Source organism: Palaemon carinicauda, chromosome 20 (genome assembly GCF_036898095.1).
Source record: "Palaemon carinicauda isolate YSFRI2023 chromosome 20, ASM3689809v2, whole genome shotgun sequence".
NCBI classification, from domain to species: domain Eukaryota; kingdom Metazoa; phylum Arthropoda; class Malacostraca; order Decapoda; family Palaemonidae; genus Palaemon; species Palaemon carinicauda.
In genome coordinates, this window is record NC_090744.1 from 96,422,578 (window position 1) to 96,438,806 (window position 16,229).

Consider the following 16,229-nt stretch of genomic DNA (forward strand, 5'->3'; position numbering starts at 1 on the left):
CTGCCGACCTTCTTGCTAAGGCGGCAATGTTATTTTTAGCCATCAGGTGTGTCTTTTGTGATTTAATTATTTATGTTGCATGCCTTGCCCAAAAATTTTCTATGTGTTTATTCATATTTAACGCTATTATTATTATTATAATGAATATTTGTGCCATTACTCCGTTTGATCTGTCTGGTTGGGGATCGTCAGTTGGTAGCCCTGCTGCCTCGTATCACGTGATCCTCCCCCACGCTCCCCCTCTAGCTAGGTGGGAGGCTAGGCTTCTCCCCCCTCCACTAAGGGACCGTTGCCTTCCCTCCTTTTAGAGGGGGTAGTTAAGTGTTTATGGACTTTGTCCTCCGGGTGGCCCGGCGGTTTCGTCTCTGTCTAGTCTGGTTGGCCACCGGTCAACAGAGTTGGATCCCGGTGCACCCTATTTTATATTCACTTTTCATTCTGGCTTATGTTATACGAAACCCTCCGGGTTCGATTGGCAGTTCTTAGCTACAGTTCCGCCCCCCTATTATTTTATAACATTTCCTATGATGATTATATATGACAGATCACTACCCCGGAGTCCCTAAAGGAATTGGTATTGAATATACCTTTATTTCCCGGCCCGGGGTCTACCCCGCCCCGGGAAATCAGACACCATGTGTCTTAATTCCTTGTTATTGCATCCTTTTTTATGCTCCCGGCTTGACCGGAATGGATGGCTATACTTTAGTTTCAAGTTAGACTTATGTTTAGGCCCGGGACCTCCGGTCCCGCCCCTATGTAAGAATATTACAGTTAAGCTCTAACCTTGCGTTAGACCTATGTTAGGCCCGGGTCCTCCGGACCCGCCCCTACTTAAAAAAAAAAAAAATAATAATAATAATAATAATAATAACAGTTAAGCTCTAATCTTGTGTTAGACCTATGTTAGGCCCGGGTCCTCCGGACCCGCCCCTACTTAAAGAATAGTACAGTTAAGCTCTATTCTTGTGTTAGACCTATGTTAGGGCCGGGTCCGGAGGACCCGGCCCTACTTAAAGAATAGAACAGTTAAGCTCTAATCTTGTGTTAGACCTATGTTAGGCTCGGGTCCTCCGGACCCGCCCCTATTTAAGAGAATTACAGTTTCTCATATACTATTCTTTTTATAGATGGTGCATTGTCTGACGCCGGCCTGTGCAGCTGTTCTGCACCAGCCTTGTGGCCACTCCGTCTGCCGATCTCACGCCCCTTGTGGGGTTCAACTGGAAGACGTTGTGGTATGGCACCCGGATAACTGTGTGATTTGCTTCGACCTTATCACTACCCTTGGATCTGACTCGGTGAGTCCCGTTGGCTATATTGCCTTCTTATTTTATTTACTATTAGTAAGATATATATGGTCTTGAAGGACCATTGGGAGTCTCCCTTTTATAATTCCCACTATTATTTCAGGCATCCCCGGAGCAAAAGTCTGCGGCTCGGGCCACACTGAAGGTGTGGGTTGGTGGGTTTGCCCGGAATGTGAAGTCTAAGCGGCCGTACGTCCTATCTGAGGACTACTGCACCATGGTTTACCCCAACGCCAAGTCTTCAGCTGCTGTGGCTAGGCATGTGGCAGCTCCCATCATTGCCCACATTGATGCCACTATAACGGGTCTCATCGACCCAGAGCAAGATCCATCGGACGCCCCCGGAGGTCTGGAGGATAATGTTGCCTCCATGAACCTGGACGTCGAACCAATGTTGCTAGACGAGCCGGATACAGGTAGGGTGGTAAGTGAGGCAGGTGTGTCCGGCGCTGAGATTCCTATCCTCAGCCCCGCTCTTTCTTCTTCTGATCGCTCTTCTTTTCTTGGATTTTCTGGGGACCGTAATTCGTCTCAACGTTCATACCCGGTTCCCCCTAAGGATAAGTCTACTTCAAGGACCTTACCCAAAGCCCGCAAGCCTCACAAGACTTCTCATGGCTCTAAACATTGTACGAACCCGTCTTCAAAGACCTCTGGTTCCTCCTCTAAGTCTCACGACCCGGGAGTTCCTTCCGCCCCTCCTGCTGCTAGCCCGGGCCTTTCCGAATCAGCCATGCTTCGCATCGTGTCGGAGATGCAGGCAAAGTTGGTTTCGGAGATGCAGTCGAGGATGGACTCGATGTTCTCTAACTTCGGTCAGAGAATTGGGGCTTTAGAGCAAGGAGCTCCGGAGAGAGTCCAAAGCTCTCTCATCCCGGATGCCTCTAAGCTCCCGCCGTTTGCCAAGAACAACCCCTGGCGGATGGCTCTTCATTCCCCGTTCTCAGACGGAATGTTGACTCTGGAGGGCCTTGGCACTCGTCCTCTAGAGGACTTTGAATTCTTTCCTCCTGGTCTGGCATTTCCATTTCATGGTTATGCCAGACTTACCGAGGAAGCTTTAGTTCGATTAGACAAGGTCCCCAAAGAGACGGTCATCTTCCCGAAGGAGCAAGCCCAATCTGTTTGGGCCAGATTTTTGAATGACATCGGCTGCACTAACACCATGCTGACGCCTTATAAAAGCTCCTTTACGATGTTCTTAATGGACAAGAACACCTTGACTCCATGCGTCAATAAGGTGGCAGAGCTTGCCTTTCAATATGCTTTGGAGGAGAAGCCCTTGCCTCCCATCCGAGAGGTGGATCCAATCTCCCTCCTTCTTCCCTCAGGTATTGAGTGTTGGGACAACGTCCATACCACCTTTACCTCCGGCAAGCTTGCAGCAGACTGTGCCTCAGTCTTGTTTAGTGAGAAGCTTCCCCGTCTCCCGGAATCCCTCATTAAACAGGAATATGATTCCCGCCTACGTGTGGGCCGTACTCTAAACCTGGCCACATCCACGGAGTCGATAGCCTTGACTTACGATACGGAGAGTATTTTTAAGTCTCTCAACAAGGCTACGTTACAGTCTTTATATTATGACTTATATGACTTCGCTACTGCTAAACGCAGATGTCGCAAGCATGTCCTAGCTGAGGCGACGATTAGGCATGAACCTAATAAACTTATCCGGTCCTCCTGTTGGGGTTCAAATCTCTTCCCCGAGGATCTCGTAGAGGAAGTCTTGGCGGAGGCCACTAGGGTTAATCAGAGCCTTAAAGCCCGTTGGGGTTTGACCCCTAAACGCAAGTATGACCCCGCAAATTATCAAGCCCGGGGTAGGAAGAAGCTTAGACCATATACCTCCACCCAGTTCAGGCAACAACAGAGTGCTTCATCCAACTTCCGGCTGCCTCTTCCTCCATCTTCTGTTGTCCCTGCACAGCCTTCCACCTCTCGGGCTCCTTCGGATGACTATGTCACCGTTCTGCTACCTAAGAGCCAGCTTTCTGGTGCCTCCGCCACTTCCCCTGCCTTTAACCAGTCTTACGAGGCTCATAGCTCTTCCCAGAGTTATGGTAGAGGTAGAGGCTACCACCGTGGCTCTAACCAGAACAAAGGCAGGGGAAGAGCCTTTCGCAGAGGAAAGAACTTCCGAGGCGGACGTGGAGGCAACTCCTCAAACCAATACTGAGGTGCAGCAGGTAGGGGGGAGGCTCTATGCCTTCCGCAACAAATGGAGGTTCAGTCCCTGGGCGTTCAGTATCATCTCCAAGGGACTGGGGTGGAGTTGGATTCAAGGACCTCCTCCTCCGAACAAATTTCGTCAACATTCCACTCCGGACCTGGTCGAATTTGTCCAGGATCTTTTACAAAAGAACGCCATACAAGAAACGAAACATCTGAAGTTTCAAGGTCGGCTGTTCAGTGTCCCGAAGAAGGATTCAGACAAGAGAAGAGTGATTCTAGATCTATCCCTTCTCAACTTGTCCATTCAATGCGACAAGTTTCGAATGCTTACCGTCTCGCAGGTGCGGACCTTACTTCCCCGTGGGGCCGTCACCACCTCTATCGATCTTACAGACGCCTACTATCACGTCCCGATAGCGAGACACTTCCGTCCGTACCTAGGCTTTCGCTTAGGGGACAAAAGTTACTCCTTCAAGGTGATGCCTTTCGGGCTCAACATCGCCCCAAGGATCTTCACAAAGCTAGCAGAAGTCGCTGTTCAGGAACTCAGGAATCTAGGGATTCAAGTAGTAGCCTATCTGGACGACTGGCTCATTTGGTCAGACACCTCCCAAAATTGCCTAAAAGCCACTCACAAAGTCATCCATTATCTTCAGTCTCTAGGCTTCCAGATCAACTTCAAGAAGTCCCGTCTTCTTCCAAAATCGAAGTTCCAATGGCTCGGCCTGCAATGGGATCTTATATCTCATACTCTGTGTCTTCCCAGACCCAAGAGGTTAGAGATTGCAAGGAACACCAAACGCTTTCTCAAAGACAAAGTAAGTTCCAGACGACTCCAAGAGAAGATTCTGGGGTCCCTTCAGTTTGCCTCAGTGACGGATCTTCTTCTGAAGGCAAAATTGAAAGATATCAATCGTGTCTGGCGTTCGAGGGCGAACCGGAAGCTCCGGGACAGGAAAGTCCGCCTTCCTCCCATTCTACGGGAAAGACTTCTTCCTTGGACAAGAGCAAACAGTCTGTCAAAGTCAGTTCCCCTTCGATTTCCGCCTCCGGAATTAATCATTCACACAGACGCATCCTTATCAGGTTGGGGCGGCTATTCTCACCTCAAGAAAGTTCAAGGTCTTTGGACTCCCTTGTTCCGCCATTTTCACATCAATGTGCTAGAGGCCATGGCAGTTCTTCTAACCCTGAAACGTCTCGCTCTTCCCAAGAAACAACACCTTCGTCTGGTCCTCGACAGCGAAGTGGTGGTCCGCTGCCTCAACAGAGGCGGGTCAAAGTCAGGGCCTCTGAATCATGTTCTAGTAGCCATATTCTCCCTAGCAGCCTCGAACCGTTGGCATCTTTCAGCTGTCCACCTGGCGGGAGTCCGGAATGTAGTGGCAGACGCCCTGTCCCGGACCTCCCCTCTAGAATCGGAATGGTCACTCGATCTAAAGTCATTTCGGTGGATTCTCTCTCAGGTTCCCGGTCTCCAAGTGGACCTCTTCGCCACGGAATCCAACCACAAATTGAGAGTATATGTGGCTCCCAATCTAGACCCTCAGGCTTACGCCACAGACGCCATGTCACAGAATTGGGACAACTGGGAAAAGATTTATCTCTTTCCCCCGGTGAATCTTTTACTGAAAGTTCTAGACAAACTGAGATCCTTCAAGGGACAAGTAGCCTTGGTCGCACCCAACTGGCCCAAGAGCAACTGGTATCCTCTCCTGCGGGAGTTGAGACTATACCCTCACCCGATACCCAATCCGGTTCTGTCTCAGATAGTACAAACACGCGTTGTGTACGCTTTCTCAAACATTCAGAGCGCCCTAACTTTATGGACTTTATGAAGTTTGCGGCTATGCATGGTGCCAATATTGATCCTCAAAACACCTTGTTCCTAGAATCGGATAAACGGGATTCCACCATCCGCCAGTATGACTCTGCAGTTAAAAAGTTGGCAAAATTTTTAATAGACTCAGACGTGAACTGTATGAACTTGAACCTTACAGTCACTTTCTTTAGATCTTTATTAGAATCAGGTCTGGCAGCCAATACTATCACCACTATTAAATCGGCACTGAAAAAGATCTTCCTAGTGGGTTTTAACATAGACTTAACCAACTCTTTGTTAGCTTCAATTCCGAAAGCTTGTGCCAGACTGAAACCGGTTACTCGTCCTACCCCGGTGACCTGGTTCCTTAATGACGTACTCAAATTGGCTTCTGATACCATTAACAGTTCTTGTGATTACATGCCCCTTCTCAGGAAAACACTTTTCCTAGTGAGCTTGGCTTCCGGGGCAAGAATTTCTGAATTGGCAGCCTTGTCGAGAGACCCGGGTCATATTGACTTTCTGCCTTCAGGAGAGGTCCTTCTTTCTCCTAACAAATTCTTTTTGGCTAAGAATGAAGACCCTCAAAACAGATGGACCTCCTGGAAAATTGTTCCCCTCACGCAAGATCCGTCGCTGTGCCCTGTCACTACTCTTAGGTCTTATTTATCCCGGACCTCCTCTAACTCCTCGGGGCCTCTATTCGTTAGAGAACAAGGCGGTACCATTACTATTAAAGGGATCAGGCAACAAATTTTGTATTTTATTAAACAAGCTAACCCTGACTCTTTTCCTCTTGCACATGATATCAGGGCGGTTGCCACCTCGGTGAACTTCTTTCACCACATGAATTTTACAGACCTTTCCAGGTATACAGGGTGGAAATCACCGTCAGTGTTCAAGAAACACTACCTTAAACATTTGGAAGCCCTAAAATTTTCTACAGTAGCCGCAGGGAGCGTCGTTACTCCCGAGTAACTCACAGGTTAATGCCTTGACTCTTTATCTCTCCCTCTTACCTGCCTCATTTATACCCTATTGTATTCGTTGGTCTTGCACCTGAATACTGTTATTATATTTGTAAATTTTATGCTCCTGAGTATCTGTATATATTATCACTCACGGCTTTATTATACCTACCTTATTGGATTTATGTTCATATTTAAGATACCCTTATAATTGTTTTTTGGTACTCATCTCTGATTAAAGCATCCTGTATTTCTCTTACGCTTATGTTTTTTCCTTTATTTTGCAAGTTTGGTGACATTTTTCTCTTGTATAGATTCACTGGGCGGCACAGGTTCGAGCCCAGAAAAGGGATTTTGACGTAGGAAAAATCTATTTCTGGGCGAGGGACCTGTGCCGCCCAGTGAACCCTCCCAGCTCCTCTCCCTTGGAGTCCCCAAACTTTGGGTGCTAAGGAGTTGGGTTCTGAGCGGATGCATTGTAGTAGTACCGAGTGAGGTTGAACGGCTCTCCTCTATTGGGGTTCCCTGTCGTGGATTAATCTAAATAGTGCGGGACCTCTGGAATATACGCCCAATTTTATACCGACACCAATAGGTGAGCGAGCTAGTTAACCTAGCACTCCTTTACATTTTTTCTCTGGTATATTTAGCAGTAAATTACCTAAGAATAAGTGCTAAATGGAGCTTATTCACTGGGCGGCACAGGTCCCTCGCCCAGAAATAGATTTTTCCTACGTCAAAATCCCTTATTTAGCCTCAAAAGATTAGGAAACCGAATAGTAGGAAGTAATTAGCTGTATCATTGACTAGTTAGTTGCCATCAACCACCAGATAGCGTGGTGGTTAATAGGAAATTTTTATTTTGCAGTAGATGTTAACAGCTTCAAGTAGAATTTCACGAAAATACTCTAATGATAATAATGATAAATCTGTAGTAGGTTCCCTAGATACCTTGCTGAGAATTGAACTTGTATGTGCAATTAGTTGAAATTTAATTTAGATAAGTACTCGATGAAATACAGAGGCATTTAATCGTTTAAAAATACCCCTATGAACTTGTCAGTACATACATAGGCTAGTTCACCAGCTATAGCAAGATCAGCTGATTGAAATATAATGGTAGGGTGAGATAGGGGTGTTATAAACTGGAAGCTCAGGCTAACTATATTGGACTGTGGAACCTTTCAACTTGAGAACCCATTTTTGGAATGCATTCGATTCTTATCTAGGAGACCTACTGTATCGATGTATTTTCAGTTGGTCTGTTAATTTACCTTCTTGAATATTGTTAATATGTTTAGCACTATGAATATAGAAACTTTTCACAAAGATACAGATTATGTTGTATGAGTATGAGCATTTCTTAGCTGTATTACATAGTCTTGTTTTCTTCTTTGTAAGATTCAATACTACACATTACTCAATTATAAAAGTTTTATTCTAGCTGTGACCAGATAGTAGAACGCTCTTTCTATTCTGACCGTTGAATCAATGTAACTTCAGTTCATACTTTTTGCGAATGCTTTTATGTAACTCGGATTGACAAAAGTCTTGGTTCTTAATTTTGAGTGAATTATCCATCTTAATGTTATTACTGATGTTAAAATTTATTATATATATATTTTTTCATTATTTCTATTATTTCCCTTTCACACTTTTCTGCTTTTTCTGTTGGAGCCCATGGGCTGTAGCTTACTGCGTTTCAACTACGGTTGTGGCTTGGATATTAATGATAATTGATTTTTACAATTGATATGTAGTTTTAAAAGCAACATTGGAGAATCAGCATTGAAAAGTTATGGTGTTGTCTTCAATTTTTCAATATTAAACTTACCCGGTGATCATATAGCTGTCAGCTCTGCTGCCCGACAGAAAAACCTAAGGACGAAATACGCCAGCGATCGCTATACAGGTGGGGGTGTACATCAACAGCGCCATCTGTCGAGTAGGTACTCAAGTACTCGATGTCAACACAGAACCAATTTTCTCTCTGTCGTGCCACCGGCAAGACCTATTGAATACGCTGTTGTTTTCTGGATTGATTTTCACGTTATTTGGTGAAGTATTCATTTCTAGTTATTAGCTATCGCTGTGCAGAAGTTATCTTCAATACTTCCTTGCATTCTTTTTTGGATTTTGGATTATTTGTTGACGACTTGGATAGATTTTGAATTCCCCCCTTTGACTAATTCAAGATGTCTGACCCTTCTCAAGTCCCCAAGTACAGGAAGTGTAGCGCTAGGGACTGTTCTAGGCGTCTTCCGAAGGCCTCTATCGATCCGCACACCGTTTGTTCCAATTGTAGGGGTAAAGCCTGTCAATTGGAAGATCGATGTGAGGAATGCGTTGGGCTTTCGGATTTCGGGTTTCAAGAATTCCTGAAATATGCACGTAGGCTAGAGAAGGATAGGATCAGGAGGAGTTCGTCTCGCTCAATTGATTTTTCCTCTCCCCATGCCCCTCAACCTATTCCTTCCCCTGTAGTGGTTGCACCCGACCCCCCTGCTAGCTCTCATCAACCTTCAATGGCAGATATGATGCGTGCCATCCAGGCTCTAGGTGAGAGAGTCGAGTCATTGGCGAATGACCGCAATCAACTCATGGCTGACGTCAGGGAGTTGAAAGGTAAAAGTGCAGTGGGAAGTGAAGTGAGTGTCAGTGCAGTGAAAAGTGTCAGTGTTACGCATGAGGGTGCGTCTGTTCATGCCTGTCGTCCTCCCAGTCCGGGACCTCTTGCAAGCTCCCAAGCCCAGGGGAGAAGCAATGTCGTACGACCAAAGGGTTCGACAGGCTTTAATCAGCGGACAGACGTTCCCTCCGTGGTTTCGGACGTATCTTTCCTAGATCGTCCCACCCACAAGAAGACGAGTGAGCCCGTTTTTTCCTCGTCTGCGGAAGAGGTTTCTCAACAGAAACGATGGACCAAGGTCTCACGGCCTCTTAAACGTAAGGTCCCTTCCGAGCAAGTCCAACGGCCCAGGTGTAGCCACTGGGTCAGTTTGGACTCGCTGCAGTCCTCCGACGACTGCACACCTCCTAAGAGAGGCAAAGTGGTACCGCAACAGGCAGTAACTCCGTCTGTTGCCGCACCCGCTGTTTTAGACCCTCAGTCACAACGGACAGTAACTCCGTCTGTTGCCGCACCCGCTTTTGTAGACCCTAAGTGGTCTTTGCTGCAGTCTATGCAGACTCAGTTAGCTGCTGTTATGCGGGAGTTTCGTGCGGAGAAGGTTGACGCTGCACCCATTAGCCTACAACCTGCCACGGTTGTGCGCCCAGCAGACGCTGAGGCTGCCTGCTCCCACACTCCAGCTGTGAGAGCTCCTCCACCCATGCGCAGTCGACCCTGCCAGACGCATGCTGACGTTCACAGACGCACGGAACCCTCCGTTGCCGTTCGTGAGCTACCACAACAACAGGAAGGTGGAGTTAAGCTGCCGTGTTTTGACGCGGTGCGTCAGTCTCCGCAACCCACGGTGGTCTCCGCTATCCTTCCACAGTCGGGAGTAGACGCTTTGCGCACCCACTCAGCTTTGGTTGTTGCCAGTTCTCAGACTGACCAACAGTGGCATGAAGTTGGGTCCAGTGCAGCCACGCATGCACCCGTGCTGCCGGACTCAGCCGTCCAGCTTGTACCTACTCCGTTGCCTCTTCCTCCTCAACATTCAGACGATGGAATCTCTGATGATGACGAAGCTGCACATCTTGACGACCAACACTCGGACATCGAAGAACCCAAGTCCACGCCTCCCTCCTTAGACTTTAGGAAAGTGCTTGCGCTGTTCAAGGATTTATATCCGGATCAGTTTGTGTCTGCAGCACCACGCTCGCCTCCCTCTGAGTTCGCTTTAGGCATGCAGTCAGCAGCACCTGCCTTTACGAAGCTCGTACTCGCTCGCTCGTCCAAGAGAGCTTTAAGGGTACTGGGAGAGTGGTTGCAGTCCAAGAAGCAAATGGGGAAGACATCCTTCATGTTTCCCCCGGTCAAGCTTGCTTCCAGATCTAGCGTCTGGTATGCCACGGGAGGAGTTCTCGGCTTGGGAGTTCCTGCCTCTGCCCAGGGCGACTTCTCAAGTCTGGTAGACTCTCCCCGCAGGCTGGCTATGAGACGCTCCAAGATTTGCTGGACTCCTTCGGATATGGACCATCTTATGAAGGGAGTTTTCCGTGCATTCGAAGTCTTTAACTTCTTGGACTGGTGTTTGGGAGCGTTGAGCAGGAAGACCTCCCCTTCTGATAAGGAAACTTCCATGCTCATCATGTCCTGCATGGACAAAGCCATACGGGATGGTTCTAGTGAGCTTGCGGCTTCTTTCGTGTCTGGGGTCCTCAAGAAGCGGGATCACCTTTGCTCCTTCTTGTCAGGTGGAGTCACCCCATGTCAAAAGTCGGAGCTTATGTTTGCTCCACTCTCGAAGTGTCTCTTCCCTGAAGAGTTGATCAAGGAGATTGCTGCCTCCTTGATCCAGAAAGACACCCATGACCTGGTGGCGTCATCCGCACGCAAAGCCACCCCTTTGCCCTCCGTGCCTAGACCCAGGATGGACACTCCAGCGTCAAGGTTCATTCCGCCCTTTCGTGGCAGAGCCTCCAGCAGAGGAGGTGCTCGTGCCGGAAGTCAACGTGGGAGCAAGAAGAAGGGTTCCAAGTCCTCTAGAGGCAGAGTCTGACTGCCACCTTCTTCAGACAGCAGTGGGAGCCAGGCTCAAGAACTACTGGCAGGCCTGGGAGAACAGGGGCGCAGACGCATAGTCTGTGAAGTTACTCAGGGAGGGGTACAAGATTCCATTCTTGCGCAAGCCCCCTCTAGCAACAACTCCCATCGACCTCTCTCCCAGGTACAGAGAGGAGGACAAGAGACTAGCTTTACAGCAAGAGGTGTCTCTCTTACTACAAAAGGGAGCGGTAGTCATAGTCCGGGACCATCAATCCCGGGGCTTCTACAACCGCCTCTTCTTAGTGCCGAAGAAGACAGGAGGGTGGAGACCGGTGCTAGACGTCAGTGCTCTGAATGTCTTTGTCACAAAGCAGACGTTCACCATGGAGACGACAAAGTCGGTTCTAGCATCGGTCAGGAAGGAAGACTGGATGGTCTCGTTAGACCTAAAGGACGCTTACTTTCACGTCCCCATCCACCCAGATTCCCAACCTTTTCTAAGGTTCGTTTTCGGGAAGGTTGTATACCAGTTCCAAGCCCTGTGCTTTGGCCTAAGCACGGCACCTCTAGTTTTTACCAAACTGATGAGGAATATTGCCAAATTCCTGCATTTAGCGGATATCAGAGCCTCCCTCTATTTGGACGACTGGCTTTTAAGAGCTGCGTCAAGTCGTCGCTGTCTGGAGAATCTACAGTGGACTCTAGATCTGACCAAGGAATTGGGTCTCCTGGTCAATATAGAAAAGTCCCAACTCGTCCCATCCCAAACTATAGTATACCTAGGAATGGAGATTCAGAGTCAAGCTTTTCGGGCTTTTCCGTCGGCCCCCAGAATCAGTCAAGCCCAAGAATGCATCCAGTCCATGCTGAAGAAGGACCGATGTTCAGTCAGACAGTGGATGAGTCTGATAGGGACGCTTTCATCACTGGACCAGTTCATCGCGTTAGGGAGACTCCACCTCCGTCCCCTTCAATTTCACTTAGCTGCTCACTGGATAAAGGACAAGACGCTAGAAGCGGTCTCGGTTCCTATTTCCGAGAAGATGAAGTCGTCACTGACTTGGTGGAAGAACAACATTCTCCTCAGGGAGGGTCTGCCACTGGCTGTTCAGACCCCCGACCACCTTCTCTTCTCGGACGCATCGGACACGGGCTGGGGTGCGACATTGGACGGTCGGGAATGCTCGGGCACGTGGAATGCGGTTCAAAGCGAGTTGCACATCAACTGCAAGGAGCTACTGGCAGTTCATCTGGCCTTGAGAAGCTTCAAGTCCCTCCTTCTAGGCAAGGTGGTGGAGGTGAACTCCGACAACACCACAGCCTTGGCGTACATCTCCAAGCAAGGAGGGACTCATTCGATGACGTTGTACGAGATCGCAAGGGACCTCCTCACCTGGTCAAGAGATCGAAACATATCCCTAGTAACGAGGTTCATTCAAGGCGACATGAATGTCATGGCAGACCGCCTCAGCCGGAAGGGTCAAATCATCCCAACAGAGTGGACCCTTCACAAGAATGTATGCAACAGACTATGGGCATTGTGGGGCCAGCCCACCATAGATCTGTTCGCAACCTCGATGACCAAGAGGCTCCCAATTTATTGTTCACCGATTCCGGACCCAGCAGCAGTTCACATAGATGCCTTCCTTCTGGATTGGTCCCATCTAGACCTTTATGCGTTCCCCCCGTTCAAGATTGTCAACAGAGTACTGCAGAAGTTCGCCTCTCACGAAGGGACAAGGTTGACGTTGGTTGCTCCCCTCTGGCCCGCGAGAGAATGGTTCACCGAGGTACTGCAATGGCTAGTAGACGTTCCCAGAACACTTCCTCTAAGAGTGGACCTTCTGCGTCAGCCGCATGTAAAGAAGGTACACCCAAACCTCCACGCTCTTCGTCTGACTGCCTTCAGACTATCGAAAGACTCTCGAGAGCTAGAGGCTTTTCGAAGGAGGCAGCCAGAGCGATTGCTAGAGCTAGGAGGACATCCACTCTCAAAGTCTACCAGTCGAAGTGGGAAGTCTTCCGAAGCTGGTGCAAGTCTAAATCAGTATCCTCAACCAGTACCTCTGTAACTCAGATAGCTGACTTCCTTTTATACCTAAGGAAGGAAAGATCCCTTTCAGCTCCCACGATCAAGGGTTACAGAAGCATGTTGGCAGCAGTCTTCCGTCACAGAGGCTTAGATCTTTCCAACAACAAAGATCTACAGGACCTCCTTAAGTCTTTTGAGACCTCGAAGGAGCGTCGGTTGGCCACACCAGGTTGGAACTTAGACGTAGTACTAAGATTCCTTATGTCAGCAAGGTTCGAACCACTTCAATCAGCCTCTTTAAAAGATCTCACTTTGAAAACTCTTTTCCTCGTCTGCTTAGCAACAGCTAAAAGAGTCAGTGAGATACACGCCTTCAGCAGGAACATTGGATTTACATCTGAAACGGCTACATGTTCCTTACAGCTTGGTTTTTTAGCCAAAAACGAACTTCCTTCTCGTCCTTGGCCCAAATCGTTCGATATTCCAAGCCTTGCTAATTTGGTTGGGAATGAACAAGAAAGAGTACTATGCCCGGTAAGAGCTCTTAAGTACTATTTGAGACGGACTAAGCCATTACGTGGACAATCAGAAGCTTTATGGTGCGCCATTAAGAAACCTTCTTTACCAATGTCGAAGAATGCAGTTTCTTATTATATCAGACTTTTGATTCGAGAAGCTCATTCCCATCTGAATGAGGAGGACCATGCTTTGCTGAAGGTAAGGACACATGAAGTTAGAGCTGTCGCAACTTCAGTGGCCTTCAAACAAAACAGATCTCTGCAGAGTGTAATGGATGCAACCTATTGGAGAAGCAAGTCAGTGTTCGCATCATTTTACCTTAAAGATGTCCAGTCTCTTTACGAGAACTGCTACACCCTGGGACCATTCGTAGCAGCGAGTGCAGTAGTAGGTGAGGGCTCAGCCACTACATTCCCATAATCCCATAACCTTTTTAATCTTTCTCTTGAAATGCTTTTTATTGTTGTTTTTGGGTTGTCCGGAAGGCTAAGAAGCCTTTCACATCCTGGTTGATTTGGCGGGTGGTCAAATTCTTTCTTGAGAAGCGCCTAGATTAGAGGTTTTGATGAGGTCCTTTAGTATGGGTTGCAACCCTTCATACTTCAGCTCCTAGGAGTCGCTCAGCATCCTATGAGGATCGCGAGGCTCAGTAAGGAAGACGTACTTAAAAAAGGCAGAGTAATTGTTCAAGTCGACTTCCTTACCAGGTACTTATTAATTTTATGTTTGTTATTTTGAATAACTGCTAAAATGAAATACGAAATACTTAGCTCATAATGTTAACATATATGCTGGTCTCTACCCACCCCCCTGGGTGTGAATCAGCTATATGATCACCGGGTAAGTTTAATATTGAAAAATTTTATTTTCATTAGTAAAATAAATTTTTGAATATACTTACCCGGTGATCATAAATTAAAGGACCCACCCTTCCTCCCCAATAGAGACCCAGTGGGCCGAGGAGAAAATTGGTTCTGTGTTGACATCGAGTACTTGAGTACCTACTCGACAGATGGCGCTGTTGATGTACACCCCCACCTGTATAGCGATCGCTGGCGTATTTCGTCCTTAGGTTTTTCTGTCGGGCAGCAGAGCTGACAGCTATATGATCACCGGGTAAGTATATTCAAAAATTTATTTTACTAATGAAAATAACATTTTTTGGATACTTCACTTTTAATTTTATTAATCTGTACTTTTGGTACAGGTGAATGATGTTTGTACCTTGACTAGGAAATCATTTTTAATTAAATAACTTGAAATTTTGTATAACCAAGAATGAAACTGGTAACAGATTAAAATATTTGTATTTAGTGAGATTAAAATGTTTGTGACAGTACTAAAGCAATTAGGTTAAAATACAAGTCATCACATTATTTATATCACTGCATCAGAAGTTCTGAATATATATCCAGTGATAGTAGATTCAGCAATCAAGGAGGTATACATTTTTATATATACAGTGTAGAGGTATGCGACTTACTTTCTCTTGTGTCTCTTGGACAGGTGCAGTACAAGATGATTTAGGCAACACTCATTTGCCCTTTGTAGAAATGATTTTTGAACCTCCAGTTTTGTGGGGTAGATAACTTCAATGGCCTTTTTTATTGGGGGAAATATTAATATCAGTCTTCTTTTGAAGGTTTCAATAGAACTGATACCTGATAATCTTCACTTATTTAGCCAACATGGAGCAGTTTATCAACTTTATGATACAATATTGTCCTGTACAGTACACCCATAGAAGTTAAGATATATTAATTTTCATCAGTTACTGGCTACCAATGGTAACTGCTTGGCTTTATAAATATTTATTTGATTAGGCTGCAGAATATGATAAATTCCTTTAATGATAAGGGACCTAAATTGTGGTGGTACATCAATTATTGCAAAGTAATCATCAGTGAGAGCTGATAATTGTAAAAATTCTATTTCTTCGATTAAAAAGTTATTTTCCGAATAAACCCATTAACCCCTTCACTACGAGGCAGCTGATCTGTCCTCAAGCTATATTCGAGATTTGTCACCACCGGAGATACATCTCACTTTATAATAGTCTACATTTTCATGTTTATTTGTTTTACCGTTGATTGCAAAATGAATTTTTCAAAAGTTTGCTATATTTTCTTTTATATTTTACTCTAAACAACCAAAATATTTTTTCCATTCATTTTAAAGTGATTATAGAATAATTTTTCAGAAATTATTTTCTAAATATTGGCAACTTTATATTCATTGTTGAAGTGACCATGTTATTTCATAATAATTCCACGATAAATAGCTGCTGAAAGATATAAAACTACTCATCAGTAATAATGAACTTTACGTTACAGTATACAGAAGTGTAATAAAAATATCCAGTTGTTTCCTTTGACACAAGAAGTATTCTATAATTTATAATTTATAAGATCTACGATAAACAAAATCTGATGTCAAAAGAAACATTTTTGTGAGAGAGACGTATTCTAATATAAATTAAGTTCATTAGACACAAGGTTCGTGTGTTCTTTTGTCATTGCACCTTGTGTGTAACTGTCACTATGAACTGGGTATTTCATGGCCTAGGAAAAAGAGACCACTTATAAGAACATGTTATACTGCGTATAATGTCAATAAATGGAAATAATGACAGTAGGCTAACTTTTACTCGTGATTACACTCAACATTACTTATATGAAATATATAAGACATGAAGATGATGATATTTTGTAGAAATGATAGTTGAGAAAAAAGGAATAAAATAATGAAA

The 16,229-nt window shown here is 45.9% G+C and overlaps 1 protein-coding gene across 3 annotated transcripts in view; it reads left to right on the forward strand.

Annotated features, from left to right (window-relative positions):
* LOC137614331 (gamma-tubulin complex component 6-like) overlaps positions 1–16,229 on the forward strand; it is a 184,980-nt gene that overhangs the window by 140,351 nt on the left and 28,400 nt on the right. The gene's annotated exons all lie outside the window — the stretch shown is intronic.